The sequence below is a fragment of the Buteo buteo genome, chromosome 1 (assembly GCF_964188355.1).
Source record: "Buteo buteo chromosome 1, bButBut1.hap1.1, whole genome shotgun sequence".
Lineage (NCBI taxonomy): Eukaryota > Metazoa > Chordata > Aves > Accipitriformes > Accipitridae > Buteo > Buteo buteo.
This window is the reverse complement of record NC_134171.1, coordinates 43,827,935-43,851,173: the sequence shown is the minus strand read 5'-3', so window position 1 is coordinate 43,851,173 and position 23,239 is coordinate 43,827,935. Positions and strand designations below refer to the sequence as shown.

Below are 23,239 nucleotides of genomic sequence, written 5' to 3'. Positions count from 1 at the left end.
ATTTCATTTCTATTATAGTAAAGAAAAGCATAGCTGAACTGTTGAACTGAACAAAGTTGAATCTTCGCTTATGTATAAAATATAGTAATAACCTGACTATTGCTGCTCCTCTCACTTGACTTAGAGTTTTCCAATCATCCACATGAGCTCCAGTGTAATTCGATCATTTAGATGGCTGCATCTTTCTCTTACTTCTTGTTACTTTTATAGCTCACAGTTTTCCAGAAGTGCCCCAGTAGCCTGAGGTTACTGACAGGACCAGAGTCACAACTATCAGCATGGTGCAATTTCTATTTATCTGAAATACAGTAAGTTTAAAACGCTGCATTCATCAATTACAAAAGTTCCAGACATCAACAGGGAGAACAACATTGATACCAGCAAATAACAGAAACTGGAAGCAGGATTTTTAAGACAAACAGGGGCTGTTGGGTGTAAATGCTGTGGTGGTGCAGCCCTCCCACCCTGGGTCATATTGCGATGTCAGGATCAGCCAACCTTGTGTTCTTGTGCAGCGAGTTGGGACAACCTGGTGCTTTCTTATCCTGGCTACGGTACAGTCAGAACAGTCAGGCACTCCCTAACTGTACCTGAAACTCCTGCTGCCTGGATCATGGCCCAGCTTTGAAGGTGTCTGACCTGACAAGAATTGTGGCTGGAATGAAATTACACTGACCAAAGACAATCATCTTGCAAACCTATAAACAGCAGTCCCAAGTGATGCCCTTTGAGATCTCCTGGACCGCAGCAGGCTGCGACCAGCATCTCCCTCTGAGTGCATGCCTCACAGAGCTCGCGAACCTCCCAGATTACGAAAATCAGAGGACTGTTGCCGACAGCTGACAATGAGATCTGGGCTGAAACCCTTCACTCCTTGAGGCTCAACCCTTTGCCCGTTGAGAAATGCCGAGACATTTGACGTGAATATTTCACTGAACTCGAGGGGAATTTTTAACAGGTATACCTTTTGTTTATTTATATATCTATCTCTATCTTTGAGTGTGTGTGCATGCATGCGAATTGACCTACGTATCCAACAGCAAGTACAGTATAAATAATGCCCTTTCAAATCTATAATTAAACTACTGTTGTGATTATAGCAAATTCTATCACTTTGTAAATGTTAAATTAGTCAATGATTAAGTGCTGCTAAATCTTGCGATCCACCTTAAACTGTGAATGAACCTCAGACTACTGCTACACACATATAATCCCTTTAGACAAAAATCATTGACCAAGTCTGGGACTAGGAGTAGATCCAGCCACACCCATGCTCCATCAGGAGTTTAGAAAGCAAGGGGGTCTTCTCTGAACCTCGTGACTCAATGGGAGCGTCTCCCTTACCTTTTTGCATCTCCCATCTCCATGCAAATCATGAAAACTCAATTCTAACTCGATTTCCCTTTGTATGTTTCTCCCTTACCCTTTTGCGTCTTTGGTCTCTGTATAAATCATTCTAGTTTGATCCTAACTTAATTTTCCTTTGTACGCTTCATCTGTGTATTAAGTAATAGAGTGAACCTTGCCATCAAACTTTGTGAAGTCGTGCTTTTATAAACTTCTATTAATTCACTTTTGCTAATACCCTTGACAGTGATTCTTTAAGCTGCCCAAACCACTAATTCATGACAAATGCTTAAAACACATCAAAGAAAGGACTAGTGGTGATTACAGGGTTTTAGCATATCTGCACCCTTGTACATGCCCTCAATGAAGTTTAAAGACATGAAAAGACAGAGGCGGGGTGGGGGGAGGAAGCCCTTTTAAACAGAGGAAAACAGATAAGTAAAATCACCCAAAGGAAGGAAAAGAGAATGATGTGTCTCAGGAAGGACCACAAGGGGGGTGGACACTAGAAGAAGCTCAGGACATGGAAATTGCAATCTGTGACAACCAGCGGAGAGGTATGAAGAAAATTGAAAATATTTTATGTAGTCACGTAGATTACCTTCTCTCAACTAATCTCTGCTTTGTTAGGCTTTTAACTGCAGGTTGTCCCAGGGTACTCATTTAGCGTGAAGAGAGTCAAGTTTCCTGTTATACATAGAACTCACCTGAGACCTTCAGCAGACCACTTTCTCAAAAATCTCTGTTTCTCTATAACTAATAATATGTAACTTCTGTTTCTACAAAACAAAAATATCTGCATTTTTCCAAACTTGGAATTGGTATAATGATAAATAAATTATAAATAATGATACTTTGAAGGTATCAATCCAGAGATACCTGGTTATGGAAATGCTTTCAAGGAACATCTGTTCAGAAGCTTTAGTACAATGGTGCAGAAACTAGATTCTGTATTATCAGAGCTGCTGAACAGCTATTTTTTGATTGTCAGTCACTGAGATGACAGACAAATATGAAAGGTCAATTAAAAACAGTTTTAATACTAGTTATGGTAGACACATGCATTTCATAAAATATATTAATAATGCATTTACTTATGTACTCAAACATTTCCTTTCACCATTATTTAACTGCATCAGATTTGTTCCTATTGACTATTTCTTTGCTATCAGGTGGTGTGTTTATTTTTTTTACAGCTAGGCAATGAGCATACATACAAACTATTGACATGGAAATAATTGAGAAACTACTGTGGAGATATAAATCATCTTGAATTAAGATCATTGGTGTATGTCCACAATGTCATGAAATAAGATACAGAAATACTGTTTAACTACAATATAAATAACCTGTCATCATTTCCTTGTGTCCTGGTTTCAGTTGGGATAGTTAATTTTCTTCCTAGTAGCTGGTATAAAGTTGAGCTTTGGATTTAGTATGAGAAGAATGTTGATAACACACTGATATTTTTAGTTGTTTCTAAGTAGTGTTTAGACTAAGTCAAGGATTTTTCAGCTTCTCATGCCCAGCCAGCAAGAAGGCTGGGGGGGGCACAAAAAGTTGGCACAGGACAGAGCCAGGGCAGCTGACCCAAACTGGCCAAAGGGGTATTCCATACCATGTGACGTCATGTCTAGTATATAAACTGGGGGCATTGGCGTGGGGGCGACTGCTGCTCAGGAACTAACTGGTCGGTAAGTGGTGAGCAATTGCATTGTACATCACTTGTCTTTCTTAGGTTATATTTCACTCTCTTTTTGTTATCTTCCTTTTCATTAAAATTATTATTATTATTTTATTATTTATTTTTTATTTCAATTATTAAACTGTTCTTATCACAACCCGTGAGTTTTATTTGGTTTTGATTGTCCCTCCCATGGGGTGGGGGAAGGAGGAGTGAGCGAGCAGCTGCGTGGTGCTTAGTTGCTGGCTGGGGTTAAACCACAACAACTTGAGATATGCAAATAAAGCAATGTATTTTTACATTTTAAAACGTTAAGATGGCAAAACAAATAGTAAACAAAGAAATCAGTTACGTTACTATAAGAAAGCAATTTTCTTTTTCCTCTTCCTTGTATTTATTATTTTTTTATTTGATATGCAAGAAGAAAACCCACATCACTGCAACCTGTAGTTACTAAAATTCTGCTATTTAATTTTGCGATTTCACTGCAATCACTATAAGTGTTCTTGCACTTGTTAGTATTTTGCCACAATAAATATATGATGCCATGTAAAAGTCAACCTCTTCCACTGACAAATTTTATACTTCTAAATTTCGTGAAAAGGGCTTTGGAATCTGTCTAGTAATAAAATAACTATTACTGAATGCAGAAGCTCCACCTTATCTGACATTGTTGACACCTAAAGGGTAAAATTAAATATATGGGTTTAATTTACCAGCAACACTTGTGATTGCTTTAATTTGCATACACCAAATCGTGCATATGCTTTTAGACTGCATATGCAACTGCATGCCTAGAAACATAATTAGCCAATCTGCGCAATTGCTCTATCCTATGTACCTGTTTGCATACATAAACTTACCTTCCTGTATACACAGTCATCATGCCTGCAAATAGTTTGAGAATGGTTAATGTAACCCACTGAAAATTTAGCTGCAAGCAACTCTTTGGCAACATGACTTATTTAATGATATGTATAAAATGCACAAGTGCCCAATTCATTTGAAAAAATGATATTTTATAGCTAGATTTGAGAATCTTCAACACAGGTCTTCAAATACAGGCCAACAGAAACAAATCTGAGTTACTAAAAACCTAATCTTTCAAAGAACTCTTGTAACTCTTCTCTGCTTACTACATTTGCATTTTTTAGAGATTTTAGAATTATTCCAATTTAGAGACTGCCTGATTATGTTTTGCCATGGCCTTTGGGGGACACAATCAGGCTGTGCAAGATTAACATAATCAGAGAAAACACTTGTATCATGGAATCTAATTTGCTTTCATTAGAGTTCACTGGATTTCCTTCAAACTTCCCTTTTCATGTGGAAGCATCCTCGAAGAAAACTATGGCTGTCAATATATTGTTGAGATGTTTCTTTCAAATGTCAAAAGAAACCAATACATTATTGCCAGTCTCTGTGTGTGTATGTCTATATTATTTTGACTTGTTTCACTATTTTGCACTATTCCTAACAAATACAAGAAAAATCTGTCTTAAGAAAGTAATAATAATTAAATCAATCTGGGACAAATAAAGCAAAGGTTAATAAAGTTAATATGGGAATCAAAATACAATATATTTTAGCAATTTTAAATTAAGTGTTGGCAAGATGTTTGTATTTATTGATGGACCAAAATAATATTTGGCAGAAACACGTGAGATTATATAAATTCAGCTATTATTCTTTCCCAGCATCTGCACCCAAGACATTATATTAGAAAATTATGTATGATCTATCATTTTTGTCAGGATCAGTAAGCATATATACTCAGCATTATTTTGGAATTTAGAAGACTATTTCTGTGCATGTAAAAAGAAAATGCTACTTACTCATTTATACCAGAGAAGGAACACAAGTAGATATCTTAAAGATAGAAATTCTTGCTACCTCTTTCCACCTACATGTATTATTAAAAAGATAAGTTTACACTTTAAGGTAGTTTCTTGCCTTGTTGTCACACAGCTCCATTATTTTCAGTACCATTCCGCCTACTCTTGCCAAGCAGAGAAATCAGTATTTTATTCTAAATGTCTATAAAATAAACGAAAATCTAAACAAAACAGCCTTATATACTTAAAAAAACCAACAACCAACAGTTTTAAGTAATGCTACTGAAATTTCCTGGAATAGTATTTGCTTCATTTTGATTGAGTGAAGTTAGCTAGTAAAGTATTTTAATGAGACAGAAAAGCAAAGATTGCACAGCAACACCAAAATGAGTTTTCTCATTATTTAACTTACCTGGAGTTGCTTGAGAGGTGAAAGGGACCTAATATACGAGCAGCTCAATGCAGTGCTCATGCCAACCTTCTTTTCCATTATGTTGGCAAATGATACAGGCATTTCAAAGAGTAATTTGTTACAAATTACTATGTAAATCATCAGGGGAGGCAGGGTGGTGAAGATTTGAGATGTTGAAGTATAAAAAGTGCCTATTAGAGATACCAATCCTGTATGATTTTTTTTGAAGAAAGGTTATCAGCACAAAGTAGACTGAAGGTTTTCTTAGGACCTCTTACATTGCTACACTTGTATTTTATATAGTTATGCACTGATTAGCACGTATTTTTCTAACACTTAAAATATAACTTACAAAGAGGGAACAACATTAAAAAAAGCTTGAGTCAAAATCATTACATTGTTATCATAGTTTTCTGATCAGAACTGCTATATGGTCAGTCACATCTTTAGGAGACATACAGCTACAAAAAAAATTTATAAAGGAAATCCAAATTACGTAAATGAAAAAAAAAAGAAAAAAAAAAGAAAAAAAAAAGAAAGAGACTTAGGGTAGGTAATTGGGAGATAATGGGCAAATAAAGGGAAAGAAAAGCTGGGTTAGAGACTTAGACTTTAAAAAAAAAAAAAGTAATCAGATGTTTTTACCAACGCCCCTAACTTCCAGATGGTAGTCAATTATGTGTATGTGGTGTTAAAAAAGATAGTTCATGGTAAGAGAACGCTATTGAAATCTGAAGGAAAAGTTGACCTCTGTAGAAAAGGCTCCAAATACGCTTTCAAAATTGTAGCTCTTTTGAGCTCAACATCTCGGAGTCCCCCCTCCCACCTATAGCTATTCTTTAAAAAGTTCCTATTAAAATCTTTTGTTGTAGTTAAAGAGCAAAGACAGAAAAAGGATGTTCACATATTGCCTAGAGACAATGACAGAATATAGACTTGTTAAAGGATTAAGAAGATAGTTGTACTAAAAGAGATAGCAAGTACTGCATCAGAATCCTGCTCTCTTCCTTCCATAATTATAAATTCCCTTCCTTCCCAGCTGACACTATTCCTAAACATCCTAGGAAAATCAGTAAAATCTAGATGGCAAAAATGAGCACATTCTTCACACCCCTCCTGTCTTTCACTTCTCCTTCCAGCATAGGCCCCAGACTACAGAGACAGCACTCTCTGGAGCACCAGTTCTACAGAGCATGATTTGTCCATTATTATCTAACACAGACATTGATATGCATTGTGAAGTCAAAAATATATAATAAATTTCCACTAAAATCCAGCATTATTTATGGATATGCCTATTGCATTCCTATGAAACGATCTGACAGTTCCATGCATTTCCTATATATTTAACTAGAAATGGTCACATACACGTATCTGAAGCAGATTTTGCTTGGCAAATACTGGAGATATGGAAAGCATTCATGTTCTGTCACAGAAACCACTGCACTCAATTTTTTCTAAAGATAGAGATGTAAGTTGACCCTTAATATCTGTAATAACTCTATTACATTCTCTGTTTAAAGTAGCAGACACATAATGTTACGTCAATAAAAACTAGTGAGGTACATGAGCGCAAACAATATCTAAATTATGAGACATTAAACAAATGAGTATTTACAATTTTGAACACAATAAACTATTTTGTTTGTACAAACTGGTATAAAGTGTTGTTGAAGACAAGGAACAAGGCTGCATCTTCCCACAGAATAGCAGTATTATAGATGTTAAGATATTTAAACACCAGAACTGTTGAATTCCTTGAGATCTACAAAAGATCAAAACCATATTCTCACCTAGTGATACTGGAGACATCCTTCATCCTTATTTTTATCGTTTCAGAATACACACTGAACTACTTAGTGGATAATCAGGTGTTTTGGCGTTGTGTGGCAGGGTTTTTTGGTAGCAGGGGAGGTGCTGCAGGGTGGCTCCTGTGAGAAGGTGCTAGAAGCTTCCCTGGCTCTGAGTTGGACCCGCCTCTGGCCCAGGCCGAGCCCATCAGTGACGGTGGTAGCGCCTCTGGGACAACAGGTTTAGGAAGGGGAACCGGCAGTGAGTGAGTAGGGGGATTGGAATGTGAGAGGAACCCCTCTGCAGACACCGAGGTCAGTGAGGAAGGAGGGGAGGAGGAGCGCCAGAGAAGGGGATGCCCCTGCAGCCCTGGTGAGACGGCAGGCTGTGTCCCCCAGCCCATGGAGGGGAGCGGGGGAGCAGATGCCCACCTGCAGCCCGGGGAGAGAGGAGCCCACGCCGGAGCAGGGGGATGCCCCCCGAGATGGCCGGGACTCCATGGGAAGGCCCACGCTGCAGCAGTCTGTGACTGAAGGACTGCGGCCCGTGGAAAGGACCCATGCCAGGGAAGTTCCATGGAGAATTGTCTCCCGGGGGAGGGACCCCAGACTGGAGCAGGGGAAGAGTGAGGAGTCCTCCCCCTGAGGACAAAGGAGCAGCAGAGACAAGGTGTGATGAACTGACCCCAACCCCCATTCACCGTCCCCCTGCGCCGCTGGGGAGGAGGAGGGAGAGAGAAACGGGAGTGGGGTTGAGCCTGGGAAGAAGGGAGGGGTGGGGGGAAGGTGTTCTAAGGTTTGGGTTTACTTCTCATTATCCTTGTTTTGATTTGATTGGTAGTAAATTGTTTTTTTCCCCAAGTTGAGTCTGTCTTTTGCCTGTGACCATAAGTGGTGAGTGATCCCTCCCTGTCCTCGTCTTGACCCATGAGCCTTTCTTCACATTTTCTCTTCCCCATCCCAGGGCGGGGGAGGAGTAAGCAAGCAGCCTGGTGGTGCTTTGTTGCCAGCTGGGCTTAAACCATGACATCAGGTTAGATGACAGCAGAGTCCAGGGGGTTTGGTTTGTTTTAATAAGAAAGCCACAGATGTAAGTAATTTTCTGTATGACTTCTGTGAACTTTTGGCCTTTTACTCCTGCCTACTCCACAAATCGACTTAGAAGTCCTAAGCCACAGAAGCTGCCAAAACTTGAGGTTCACCCACTAAGGGTGAGAGTTGAGCATAAACCATCTTCTCACTATCTCTAAGAAGGAAATCTGGACATGCAGGTCAATGGAGCACCAAAACACACTCCATCACTCCATGAGTATCTGAAGTTTGGACCATCAGAGTGAGGAAGAATGGCACATATTTCACAGAGTTAACTCACAGCTAACTGCCTAGCTGTCCTCCTAAGGACTGAAGTTTTGATATGGCATGGCTGAATAACCTTGGCTTAGACTTCTGAGGAAACTACTAAATTGTGAGAAAGAGCTATGAGAAATTATGTAGAGTGGAACCGTGCAATATAAGAAAGGTAAAACTGCAGACAGAACTAAGATTGTTGAGACATAGTCAGGGGTGGGGGGAAAACAAGCAACAAGTATGAAAAGTTATAAAATCATAAAAGGAAAAAACAGATTCAGAAGTTTAAACTGAGCTTCAGTGTTGTTTGAACTGAGGATCAGCCCATTTCAAGGAACAATGGAAGACAACACTTGTTATACTTGATTGAACTGTCTGGCCAGCAAGGATTCATTGGGTATCTTGCAAGAGGTAAAGAGCATCTTCACATTTAGTCTGACTGCAAATTAGTCATAGATACATATTTTGTCTATTTGACGATAAATAATTTTGTACTTTTAGGTAGCATGTATCCTGCTTACCGAGTCTTTGTGAACTGTAAAAATTGCTAGAACTAAGTGGGTCCAGAGAGGGAAGATTATAAATATAGGTTCAGAAGTAAAGAACACAGTGGAAGAAAAATTTGGATGAAGAAGGCATTTGCGCAGAGCAGAGTGATTCACCTATCACAGGAAATCTGATTTGGCTCTTCAGCGTAGTTATTTTGGCCTCGAAGATGAGAAATGACAAATTCTTCTATAAGGTATAAAAACAACACTACCTCTAGAAGACAGTTAAACTATGCATTGGTTGATCTCTTAGTATATTCATATATTTTTCAGTTCTTTTAATGTTGGCAGTTTTGTTACATCTGTAATTTCTTTCAACAAAACAATATGAAATACTGCATTTTAATTTTATTTTCTTTTACAGTAAAGGATCTCATTTCTCTAGAGGTTATTTTCTATGCAGGCATCCATTTGACATCATATGAATGTACAGGATGTCCAAATCACTATGCCATCTAGAGGCCACACTGAGAAATCTTCTTATCACCTATCGTTACTTAGCAAAGATCATTACTTAATAGATACATGCAATATAAGAAGGTAAATAAATTATATATCCTGGGAGACAAGCTAATTTCCTACATCTTTCAAAGCTGACATCATCAAATACAAACCTCACGTTCTATAACTTCTACAGTACAACGGTCAGTGAGCAAAGTTAAGATGTAACATTTTTAATTTATACCAGTCATGTGTAGGTTAGGATTTAAAGATTGTAGATAAAATCCTTGTCCTGTTGAACTCATAAGAAAACTCCTATCGACTTCCAGTGGGTGATAGTTTTAGTCTGTTGCATTAGGCTTCACGTATCACAGCTACAGTTCAAGATGCTATCTTTCTATAGTAACAAGAGAATGATTCCTAAAGATTATAAAGGTTTGGGGCTAATTCAGTAGTACCACCCTTGGATCACAGAGTTAACACAGGACTCTGTCAATGAACACAACCAGTGTATATGCATTAGCAAACAGGTACCACAGGATTACACATACAGAGTGAAACACCTGGTGTGAGAACCTAATGCCCATGTTTTTGGGGGAGAGGGGGGCATGGGTTGGTTTTCTGTTTAGTTTTTTAACTTTGAACTTGCTCTAGTCTGGCATGCTGGCACACATTACGTAGGGTCTTGGAGAACATCTCTCAGTTTTTTTCATTCAAAATGAATCCATTTCCATACACCCTGAGAGCCACTCCACTATTAAAACCAAAGTAAGGTAAGTAAGATGATCAGATTTTCACATAGTAACACACTCCCAATTGAACCAAAACACTAATGTAGACATATGGGTTTTTTTGCTGCCTTGCTTTTAAGCTTCAGTTTTTCCTTCTCCTCCTCTTTTAAGCATATGTTTTTTGAGGAAGAAAAAAATTTCTTTCGAAAAGAACATTAGAACATTACATTACTCTTTTTATTAGCTTCATTGCACCCCAAATCAACCAGTCCATAATATCAGTAAAAGAAAGAAGAGCTCACTGAAATACAGACGATCAGGCAAATCAGCCCTATTCTTTCAGTATTTTTTGTTTTCAATGAGTACAACAATTTATCAAGATTGTGCCTTTATGAATTATAGCATCACTGTCAGAACCATGTTTCTTCCAAGGACCAAATTGCCCTCCCCAGAACACAAAAAAATACCACCAGCTAATTTGTGCCAGTTTGTCTTACACTCTCTTGCCCTTCACTTTTTCTCCAGGCTCTGTGGAGACTGAAGAAAGGTCTGTGAATCTACAAAGGAAGAAAGAGTTGGACAGCAGACACGCAGAAACCTGTCAGACCCAGTGCACACATCCATCCATGCTCAACAGCAATTCCTATAGATTACATACACAAACAAGGGCCTTCACTTTTGTTTCCTCCCTTTTCATGGTGAAAATTATTTCTTCACCAAGTTCCTAGGGGCAGATGCAGCCAAAAGGGCTATGGCAATATAATTCCAAAAGACTCCATGGCATTGACAAGTAAAATCAAACTGCAGGAACACAAACTGCTAAAGAAACATAGGCTTTGAATCCAGACTCTGCAATATCAACGCGTTTGAGGCAAATTCTTTTTCTCTTTCAGGTTATCTTACACAACAATGCAGAAGGAAGTATCTCTAATGGTTACTTGCTTATCCTAAATTGTTAGTTCTGTGCAATGATCTGGGCTGACACCTAGTTTAGCGATCACGATAAAAATCTGCTGGGTTTAATAGAGATAAATTACCACAGCAAATAATAATTTCTGACAAAACACATCATAAAACGATAAAGCAAAGCAGAAGCCAAGAGTTACTAATGATTCCTATGATAGTAGGAACAACTACTATTAGAAGTTTTCAAGGTTTACTGGTTTCAGAAACTGTACAAAACATAAAATGACCCTTGTACATGAAAGAAGTTTACTATAACCAAAGCTCCATGTATATTTCATACGCAAAGCAAAATGTCACACAAGGGCTGATTTTTCTGCCTCTCTAATGCAACATTTTGAAGGATATATTTTGTAGGGATATAAAAGTAAATAAAATAAAATCAGGTGGAGAAAGAACAGTTAAGTTAAAGAAAAAGGTATTTCAATTATTTTGAAATTATATGAAAACGTATTGTCATTTAAATGATAAAGAAGCTTCCTTGGCTAGATATTGTTTTCACATATTGTAAATAGTGCAAAATTACCTTGGCAATATTAAGTTCATCATTTTTAAGCTTAGCAACTCACCTACTATTTTTCCAAATTCACGTTGTTTAGAGAACTTGTTCCACTTCATAAAAATATTGACCTAAACATATTTTCTTTCCTTTCAGTGAATACATGCATTTTTACTTAACCAAAGAGACATTGAGAAACTCAGGATCTCCTAACTTACACAGTTATTTAAGTGCTATTCTAAAAAAAGGCTTTATTATTCTTTTATTGTGTAGAATCTTAAAAATTCCATATCTCTCACTAATGATCAATGGTTAAATCTTTCACAAGCACTGCAGAAATTGACAGTAATAAAGTTGAACAGGTTTGAATAGCTCCAGTGACTACACGGGATGCTCACAGTTCTAACTGATTCCAGAATTGAGGCCTCAAATAATTTTATATACATATTTTAGTTGATATAATGTATAGGCAATATTAAAAATAAAACTGAGATTCATACACACACATCCCAATTTGGTAAAGCAATAATGTATTATTTTAGAAGGATTTTTAATAGTGTATGTTAATTTATGAACTTATACTTCACCTTTTGATCACTTGACAAGATATGCAAATGTCTTCCATAAATGCTTTCTATGCTAAGTGTTTGACCTTGTCATAATGCAATTTTTTAATAATTTCTCTTAAGACTTATCACCTTTTCTCAAAACTGTTTTCATTTTATAAAGCTAAAGGAATTATTAAACAGCTCCCAAACCCATAATTTTCTATTTTGCAAAGACAGAACATTACACAGATTTTGTGTCAGCCTTGCAGAGTTTACCTCTTTGAATATAAATACATTCACTATCTATTGGAAAAAACAAAGACATCAATTTGTGTTCCAAAAGAAAGCAGAGATTCTTCAACATGTTTTCAAATACAGATAACACAGAAGTGAAAATAATTTCCTTTCTTTTACACATTATTTAATAAAGCAGAATATTTTTTTTTTAAAGACAGAAACCAGTTCTTTTCAGTCAAAGAAAATAATTTTAAGAACTAGATATAATAACCAGAAGGTTGTGTCAAGTCTTACATTCTTATAGTTTGTTGAACAGGAATCTAAAAAGTCCCTAATAATAAGCAAAGTGAAATAATCAGATTTGGTTAGTGATATTTTAATGTGGGTCCTATGTATCAGCACGTTTCGTATTTGTAAAACTGCAGGGTTAGGTATTGGCTTAATTTTTTAATGATTATGTATCTATTGTTGAGAGAATTCAAAGTTATTAATTCAGAGCCTGGTTTGCATAATATGATGCTTTTTGTTACCTGCATTTGATAGTCCAATTACAGATACAGTTCTCATCAGAAAGCATCTTAAAGCCTATGATTCATAAAAAGTAACTGAGTGAAGAAAAATAAATGAAACATAAAAAGTAAATTAAAAAACAAATGAAAATAAATGAATCATAATGAAATAACTAATAATCACTTATACAGCCAAAGAAGACAAATAGTGACAATATTTTGATTAATATTGCTATTAGAATGGCCACTCCTACAAGATTTACTATGTTAAGTATAATTACAGAATAGTTTTCCCTAGAAAACAGCTACTTTTCCTATTGGCTTAAAACACTGGCTGCCACAAAAATGTTCTTTGGCCATTATAAAAGTAGACTGATATTCCACTCATCACATTCAGTACCCTGCAGACAGTGTGATTCTCACACAATCTATCTTTCTCATTCCCTTGCAATTGCAAGTTGCACTCTTGCTGCCCATGCTCCCAGCTCTTTCTTCTCTCATATGGGATCAGTCACAGTGTCTGCTTGAAAATTAAGACAGAAAAGAGGGAAGAAAAGTCCATTTATAAGCATCACAGTAATCAATATCTGAAAGAAGGACTTCCATTTTCTCCCTTTAATATTATCATCATACATGTCTGCTGGGTCAATCACTTGAGAGCCAGCAGGCAGCCTAAAACTTTTATGTCTTTGAGCACTTAAAAAGTTTATATGCATTCTTCAAAACTTTATATTCAACTCCTTAGGTAGGCTTATAGGCAGAAAATATCAGTTAATGATCAATTTCAAAAGGACATGCCATTTTTCCTTCTGAATCGTAAGTACAGAAGATAACTAAAGAAACAATATTTCTGAAAAGTGACTAAAGTAGCGTAGGAGTTAAAATAACGAACAGCTTGACCAGGCAACTGGGCACCGTTCTGTGACCACCTGTGCAGGCCAAGGGCACTCATCCTACCTGACTCTCAAGGCAGAATGGTGGGCACTCGTCTGAGAGCAAAGGCTGCAGCTCCAGCTGGGGGGTCTGCACCATCTACCGCAGCGGTGGCCGATGCCTCCACCGAGACAGAGCTGCTGAAGGGAGAGGTGCAGTGCAGACCTCAGACAGCAGGAGGTGCCTAGACCTTTCTCCTGGGGCAAGGACAAGCAGCAGACCTGCCTGCAAAAGGTGTGCCCAGGTGGAGGACCTCCTGCAGCAGGTGGCTGAGCTGCAAGAGGCGGTAAGAAGGCTGTGTAACATTAGGGAGGCTGAGAAGGAGGTAGGTAGCTCGTTCCAAGCACAGTCTGCAGTGGAGCCACAGCCCACGGTCCAACAGCCAAAAACTTCCCCACCGGCACACGCACAGAAGGGAAGGGGGCTAATAACGCAGAAGAATGGAAGCTTGCAATGGGAAGGACCTGCAGGAGGAAGTGACTTCCCCAAAGCCTGAGATGTCCTTGCAGAACCGCTTCACTGCTCTGCAGACTGAAGAGGAAAGACCTGTCACAGCAGCAGAGACACTGGAGTTGAGTAAGGCAGCCCAATCTGCTCCCCGTATAACCACCAGCACAACTAAGAAAAGGCGATGGGTGATAGTAGCAGGTGACTCTCTTCTGACAGGTATGGAGGCACCCATCTGCCGACCTCATGTGCTCTCTAGAGGTGTGCTGCTCACCAGGGGCTCCTATCAGAGATGTCACCAATAGACTACCAAGCCTCGTACAGTCCACCAACTATTATCCATTGCTGTTGTTTCACGTGGGCACCAGTGATACAGCCAGGAGCAGTCTGAGGACTATAAAGAAGGATTACAGAGCGCTGGGAGTGGCGGTAAGGGACTCTGGAGCGCAAGTAGTTTATTCATCAATCCTCCCAGTCAAAGGGAAGGGGTTTGAAAGGGTCAGTCAAACGTGGCAAATCAACAAACGGTTACAGGACTGGTGCCACAACCAGAGGTTCAGCTACTTAGACCATGGGACTTGCTTTGAGAAACCTGATCTGCTGGGGGCTGACCCTGTCCCTCTGTCAGAGAAAGGGAAGAGCATCTTCAGTCATAAGCTTGCCAAGCTGGTGAAGAGGCCTTTAAACTAAAGTTGCTGGGGGAGGGGAACCTCAATCCATCCCACTCCTACCAGTTTGATGCCAGTGCCAGCAATAGATGCCCAGAGACTGGAGAGGGATCACAGTTCAGCAGGAGAGCACCTCAAGAGCAGCACAAAGGAATTCCAGCCGGTAAGTCCGCTTCACTGGGGGCCCAACTTAAAGGCCTCTATGCAAACGCACGTAGCATGGGGAACAAACAAGAGGAGTCAGACACGTGCACACGCTTGCAGGGCTGTGATCTTACTGGCATCATGGAGACGTGGTGGGATGGCTCCTATGACTGGGGTGTTGGAATGGAAGGACACAGGCTCTTTAGGAAGGACAGGCAGGGGAGAGGAGGAGGGGGCGTCCCACTCTATGTCAGTGACCAGCTGGAGTGCATGGAGCTCCACCTGGGGATGGATGAGGAGCCCACTGAGAGCTTATGGGTCAGGATTAAAGGAAGGGCAGGGACAGGTGACATTATAGTGGGGGTCTGCTACAGGCCACCGATCAGGAAGACAGAGCAGATGAAGCCCTCAATAGACAGATAGGAGCAGCCTTGCGTTCACAAGCCCTGGTCCTCATGGGGGACATCAGCCACCCCGATATCTGTTGGAGGGACAACACAGCAGGGCATAAGCAATCCAGGAGGTTCCTGGAATGTGTTGCTGATAACTTCCTCCTCCCAGTGATGGAGGAGCCAATGAGGAGAGGTGCTCTGCTGGACCTTGTTCTTACCAACAAAGAGGGGCTGGTGGGGAATGTGAAGCTCAAGGTCAGCCTTGGCTGCAGTGACCATGAAATGGTGGAGTTCAAGATCGTTAGGGCAGCAAGGAGGGTGCACAGCAAGCTCACTACCCTGGACTTCAGGAGAGCAGATTTTGGCCTCTTCAGGGATCTGCTTGGTAGAGTACCGTGGGATAAAGGCCTGGAAGGAAGAGGGGCCCAGGAAAGCTGGTTAATATTCAAGGATCACCTCCTCCAATCTCAGGAGTCATGCATCCCAACAAAGAGGAAGGCAGGCAAAAATGCCAGGAGGCCTGCATGGATGAACAAGGAGCTCAAGGACAAACTCAGACAAAAAGGAAGCCTACAGAGGGTGGAAGCAAGGACAGGTAGCCTGGGAGGAATACAGAGAAATTGTCCAAGCAGCCAGAGATCAGATTAGGAAAGCTAAAGCCCCGATAGAATTAAATCTGGCCAGGAACATCAAGGGCAACAAGAAAAGCTTCTGTAGGTATGTCAGTGATAAAAGGAAGACTAGGGAAAATGTGGGCCCTCTCCATAAGGAAACATGAGACCTGGTTACCTGGGATATGAAGAAGGCTGAGGTACTCAATGACTTTTTTGCTGCAGTCTTCACCGGCAAGTGCTCCAGCCACACCGCCCAAGTTGCAGAAGGCAGAGGCAGGGACTGAGAGAATGAAGAACCACCCAATGTAGGAAAAGATCAGGTTCGAGACCATTAAAGGAACCTGAAGGTGCACAAGTCCATGGGACCTGAAAGGTCCTAAGGGAACTGGCGGATGAAGTGGCTAAGCCACTATCCATCCTATCTGAGAAGTCGTGGCAGTCCAGGGAAGTTCCCACCAACTGGAAAAGGGGAAACTTAACTGCCATTTTTAAAAAGGGAAAAAAGGAAGACCCAGGGAACTACAGGCCAGTCAGTCTCATCTCTGTGCCCGGCAAGATCATGGAGTGTATCCTCCTGGAAACTACACTAAGGCACATGGAAAATAAGGAGGTGATTGGTGACAGCCAACATGGCTTCACTAAGGACAAATTGTGCCTAACAAATTTAATGGCCTTTTATGAAAGAGTTACAGTGTTGGTGGATAAGGGAAGAGCAACGGACATCACCTACCTGGACTTGTGCAAAGCATTTGACACTGTCCCACATCACACCCTTCTCTCTAAATTGGAGAGACATGGATTTGATGGATGGACCACTTGGTGGATAAGGAATTGGCTGGATGGTCACACTCAAAGAGTTGTGGTCAACGGCTCGTGTCCAAGTGGAGAGCAGCGACGAGTGGCATTCCTCAGGGGTCACTATTGGGACCGGTGCTGTTTAACATCTTTGTCCGCCACACCAACAGTGGGGTTGAGTGCACCCTCAGCAAGTTTCCTGATGACACCAAGCTGTGTGGTGTGGTTGACACACTGGGGAGACTTTGACAGGCTTGAGAGGTGGGCCCGTTGTGAACCTCATAAAGTTCAACAAGGCCAAGGGCAAGGTCCTGCACATGGGTTGGGGCAATCCCAAGCACAAATACAGGCTGGGCAATGAGTGGATTGAGAGCAGCCCTGAGGAGAAGGACTTGGGATGTTGGTTGACAAGAAGTTCAACATGACCTGGCAAGGTGCACCTGCAGCCCAGAAGGCCAACTGTATCCTGGGCTGCATCAAAACAAACATGACCAGCAGATTGAGGGAGGCGATTCTGCCCTCCACTCTGCTCTTGAGAGACCCCACCTGGAATACTGTGTTCAGCTCTGGGGCCCCCAACATAAGAAAGAGATGGACCTGTTGGAGCGAGTCCAGAGGAGGGCCATGAAGATGATCAGAGGGAAGGAGCACCTCCCCTATGAAGACAGGCTGAGAGAGTTGGAGTTGTTCAGCCTGGAGAAGAGCAGGCTCCGGGGAGACCGTATAGCAGCCTTCCAGCACCTGAAGGGGGCCTCCAAGAAAGCTGGAGAGGGACTTTTTACAAGGGCACGTAGTGACCAGACAAGGGGTAATGGCTTTAAACTCAAAGAGGATAGATTTAGATTAGATGTAAGGAAAAAGTTCTTCACTGTGAGGGTAGTGAGGCATTGGAACAGGCTGCCCAGAGAAGCTGTGGATGCCCCGCCCCTGGAAGTGTTCAAGGCCAGGCTGGATGGGGCTTTGAGCAACCTGGTCTAGTGGAAAGTGTCCCTGCCCATGGCAGAGGGGTTGGAACTAGGTGGTCTTTAAGGTCCCCTCCAACCCAAACCATTCTTTGATTCAAGCTTTTCATTCTTTCTGTACTTGCTCATTTTTTTCCCGAAAAACTCATTCTTTTATTTACTTTTTCAGAAAGATCCATTTCATGTAGTAAACTAATCTCTTATCTACTGGAAGGCATTCTCATATTCATATACCAATGCTAAAATTACTTCAAGGTGATGGTACGTTCTCATGAACAGCATTTGTAACATTCTGGAAAACATATCACTCTCCCAGCAACGACATAACATAAATGCTGAGATGATGTAACACTACTCAGGAGAAAAAACAAAAACAAACCAAAACAAACCACACCAACAAAAAAAAACCTTTCACGCTTTCTTATATATTCATATAAAGTGTCTGATCAAATCTTCTTACTCTCTAAAAATCTAGTAGTATCCTCTATTCATCTTCCTGCAAAGATTTTACCACTGCTTGGCAGCTCTAATACCTTCTTGTTTTTTCTTATGGGTTAAATAAAGTTGTTGGTTTTTTTTTTCCTCCCAGAAAGGTTACTTTTTCCCCCCCCCCCCAAGAAAACTTCTTTGGATTTGTGTTCACTTATGTTGTTATCCTAAGGCAGATGTTTCAGAATCTGTTTTCTCTGTTGTATGAGAACTTAGAACTCAGCTATAAGATTCAGCTTTACATTTAAATAAAGTGACAAATAGTGATAAAATTTGTACAAGTTCGTCTATATGATTGAAGACTCCTTTTTTCAGTGTTTTATGCACACTACACATGAACTGTATATTCAAAAATCCATAAAAAATATGTCTTTTCCTATCAATTTTTATGAAACTGTTATTAACACAAATTATTCTCCTTGTGGTTTTCCCGCCCCCCACATACACCAATGATTGTAAAGCTCTCAATTAACTTTAAAGTTGTTATGAATGTTGATGTGCTTTTACCATATATTACGTATTAAAACACTAATCATATCTAACTTAAGCTTAAAAATGAGATTGTGTAGTCAAAGCAGGTAATATTTGGGACTGCCTGCTGACAGCAGCACAATCTTAGACCTGCTTTATTTTCAGGTTGTAGAATAAGGAAGAGTCTAAGATCAACTTATTTAAAATGCAGCTGTGGTAAAATGCAGCTTTTTACAAGAAGAAACAGTTTTAAGTGTTGAGTGTTAAACATTACTCTGACAGAATAGTCAGTGAGAGACTAAAATGGTAAATATAAAACAGTAGTAAACATCTGAGGAAATAATGTTTTAGCCTTCTCTTAGTATTTCTATTTCACATTTGTTAATTCTCTCAGACAAATATATTTGCCACTCTTGGCTTTATAAGGTCAGCCCAATCCATTTAAAAAACTCCAATTTCATCAAAACCACCTTCACTTGTCAGCACTAGAAAGAAGGCAATTGCATTCTGATATGACCCAGGACACTTATCAGTGAAGATATGTAAAGAAGAGTCTCTACAAAATCAAACTGATGCTTTTCAGCCTGAAGTGGACTGGGGTAGGGAGAAGAGGAACAAGCAATTTTAAATTTTTTTTTTTTTTACTTAAAATGAGCAAATATAGTTCAGGAATAGTGCCATTACATGTCAGAATGGTTACTCATACTTTCCTACAATGTTGTGATACTGAGGCAGACGAATGAGACAGCAATGTCATAAACTTTAATAAGATCATCTTTTGTTATTTTGAATAACATTGATAATCTCTGTATCCTCACTGTTCGTCAGGGATGAGAAATGTATGTACTAATATTGTCTCAGTCCTGTGATGCCTCTTCCCACACAGAAGCACTTGTAAGACTAGAGCTGCTGGCAGGGAACATGAACATATATTTTCCATTTACACAGAACTTATATGAAACTGTCTTCACATCTTATAATTTATATTCAGTAACTAATTTACCACCCCACTCATTTCCAAATTTTATATTTAAAAATGCCTTTACAACGCTTGCAAGAGCTGACTTACAGTAAACACAAATAAAGAACACCTTTTCTCACCTTCATATTCATACAAACATTGGTAAATGCACTTTTTGCAAACAATATTTAATAATCAATTCTTATTTTTGAACTTGGTTATTTCTGGACTTGCTAAAGGAATTGAAATTATTTTCTTGGATTTTTTAACCTTTCTTAAGGAAGACTTAAAACAACAACAGAGACCTATGGTCTGATCAGCATTGCTGGTAAATTCATGTATATGTTATTGAACTTATTTCTACTAGCCAACTGTGTTGTGAAAAGAACATCAACAGTACCAAACACATAAGAATCACTATCACACTCAAGGGCAAAAGCCTAGCTCTCAATGAAAAATACTGCACTTAATTATAATTAAATAAATCACAGCAAGATATCATCACAACAAGCTTGCTGACCACATTCAAGGAGTTTGGCTGACCATCCTCCTGTATGGTAGACCTTGCAGTCATGAATTTATTGTGAACTTCAAAGCACGCTTGGACACTTTTCAAACATATTTGGACCTGAGATATTACCATCATCAATGTAAATCAGGTGTAAATAGCTGAATACAATATACAAATAAATCACCACATCTGGTGATAAAGAATGAGGCCCTTAGAAATATTTTCATGCTCTTGATTTCCATTTTACAGGTTTCTTTCCAGAAAAACTTCACTATGGTCACAGACATTAGGTTTTAAGTTTTTTCTATTTGCTTTTCAGGAGGTTTGGGAGTCATTTGCAGTTGTGTTCAGTTCTATTAAAAAAAACAAAAACAAACCCTGTATGACTTGCTCAGCAAAGCCTACATAAGTAGGTACAACTACATGTTTCTTTTGATTTTGTTGTTTTCAAGATGTGCTGTCCATAGGGTATTTGAACTACATGCACATACACCTGTCTGAAAGAAAGCTTAAACTGAATATATACTGAATTGCCCCTGGACAAACAATTATATGGCAATGTTTATTTTAGAATTCATTATTAATGTATGCATGTCTCATATCATGTATAAAAACTTGTTGATAAGTATGGCAACATGCCCTGTTCAAAGCAAGTACAGGAAAAAAATGGTACGACACTATTTACAGAAGACTACTTCATGTCTGACTAAATTGTTATCCTTTCTACTAACATTGCTTGCTTTGTAACAAGAACAGGATTTGCCTAGCATATTAGGAGTATATTATGAAGTTAAAATGTACCCTTCCTAATTTGGATTTCTCTGTGAAATCTTAAAACATCTTTGCTACCTTGGGGAGCCTGTTAAAAAATTTCTATCTCCAAATAAGTATTAAAACAGTAACTGCACAGCCTTCTTCATCTTTTCCATCGCAAACAAATATACGATGTTCCTGTTGTCTTTTGTGATAAGGTATATTTTCAGCTATTCTTGTGGCTCTTTTCTGAATACTCTCTAACTCTCAATATTCTTCCTGAATTATGGGCATTCAAATGGGACAGTACTGTGTGAGCAGTTCCACTAGAATAGCTAGAGATATTACAACTCCCTATACCTAATTAAAGATTACATTGGTCATACCTATGTGTATGCTCCACAAAGGCTGCAAGATTGCTCAAAGGACCTTGGCACATTACATTCCAAACACCTTCAGGATCCAGTCTACCTCCTGCTCCATACCATTAATATTACTCCCACGCTGTGTACTGACTGTAAAAGAGGAATAGAAAGCACAACATTTGCATGTGCCTCCTAAACCACACTTTGTCATTCAAGGCTGGAGACTGACTACTGGATGCTCCCACTATCTAGCAATCTTTAAGGTCATAGCCAACTCAATGCTGTCTGTAGCACTTTAAGCACTGTTTAGAATATAACAAGGTTATCATGCCAGTCCCATGATTCCTCACATTCTCCACTGGGGAAAAAAAATTAAAATGCACAACTGCCTTCTCTCAAGTAGGAGATCTAAAACACCCAGGTACTGCATCACTACAACATGACTGCATTAGTGTAACAACTCTTAGAATTATTACTATAGATTTTTACTAGTACTCACAAATCCCCAACTCATTCCAATTACGTATTTGACATTATCATTTCAGATCCAAATGTCACACTACAGGTTTATCTTAATAGTTTTTCAACACTTTTGAATGCGGTGGTTTGTCACTCTGATATAGCGTGCTTCTTTCTTATCCTCACAATTTGATACATTTATACCAAAATGTGTATTAATATGTATTGAGATATACACACATGGATGTACATATATTGCAAATCCACTCAATTTCTGTGGTCTTGATTCCTTAGTGCACAGCTCATGATAATTTTTGCAATTATCAGCAGGACACACACTATCTCTGTTCATATACCTTGCTAAAATGACAAGTCATTGATTTATAATGAGCAAAGCAGAACTTGACTCTTCTCCATCACATACCAGGTTTAACTGACAAAATCATGAGACTACAGGGGAAAACAAATGAAAACAAATACAGTATGATTGATATTAATGGATGCAGCTTGTACAAGCTTTCTCTTTCTGATCCCTTGCCAGAAACTATAAAAAACGTAATTCCTCAGTTGCCTATTTCCCCCCTCCTCCATAAAGAGAAAATGAAGCCTATCTTTTAATAATTGTTCAACTAGCAAATTGATTTGCGACACTACTTATCTTTGAATGTTTTACTATATTGATACATTTTCATATGTCTTATTGTTTTTAATTATATCAGCTTTAGTTTTAGCACTTCAACAGAAAAAGGGTATGGCACAATATAACTTCTGGAAGTATCCTAAAATCAGCATGTTCCACTTGAATCTCTTGGCTACGAATTTAAACAAATTTCTGTTGTATTCACTACAGTTGCTATTTGTCTCTCCTCCTCCACCTTATTTATAATGATGACATTTCCACCATCATTATGTCTTTTCTCACATCAACTGAGACATGGGGAGAAGAACAGAGAATAATCCATTCTTTAGAGGGCAAAATTTACCTGAAATTGTTTTCTAACACCACATACAGCAGTGTATTTCAAGCGTAGTAGCTTTATTTTCTTATAATGTATATATGTAACATAGAACTATTTTGAGCCAAAATTGTAAAATTCAAGAAAAGGCATAAGGAAGTATGTGCCTCTCCAGACTGTATTTAGCAATTCCAAGCTCCTCATTACACCTGTGAGGAGTAATAAACCACTTCTACAAAGAATACATCCAAAGTATTCATGTTCAGGGATCTGAGTATCCCTTAATTGCATAAGTGAATCAGGGTTCCTTCCGTCTCTTTATGGCACACAACCTTGCAGCCATCCATTTTAATAAATTTTCTTAGCTCTGTATCATTGCTTTACAGTGAGCATTACTTTTTCCCCCTCCCCCTCCTTTGGCTTTCATT

General features: G+C 39.2%; 1 protein-coding gene across 1 annotated transcript in view; it reads right to left on the bottom strand.

Annotated features, from left to right (window-relative positions):
• SPOCK3 (SPARC (osteonectin), cwcv and kazal like domains proteoglycan 3) overlaps positions 1 to 23,239 on the bottom strand; it is a 231,752-nt gene that overhangs the window by 86,215 nt on the left and 122,298 nt on the right. The gene's annotated exons all lie outside the window — the stretch shown is intronic.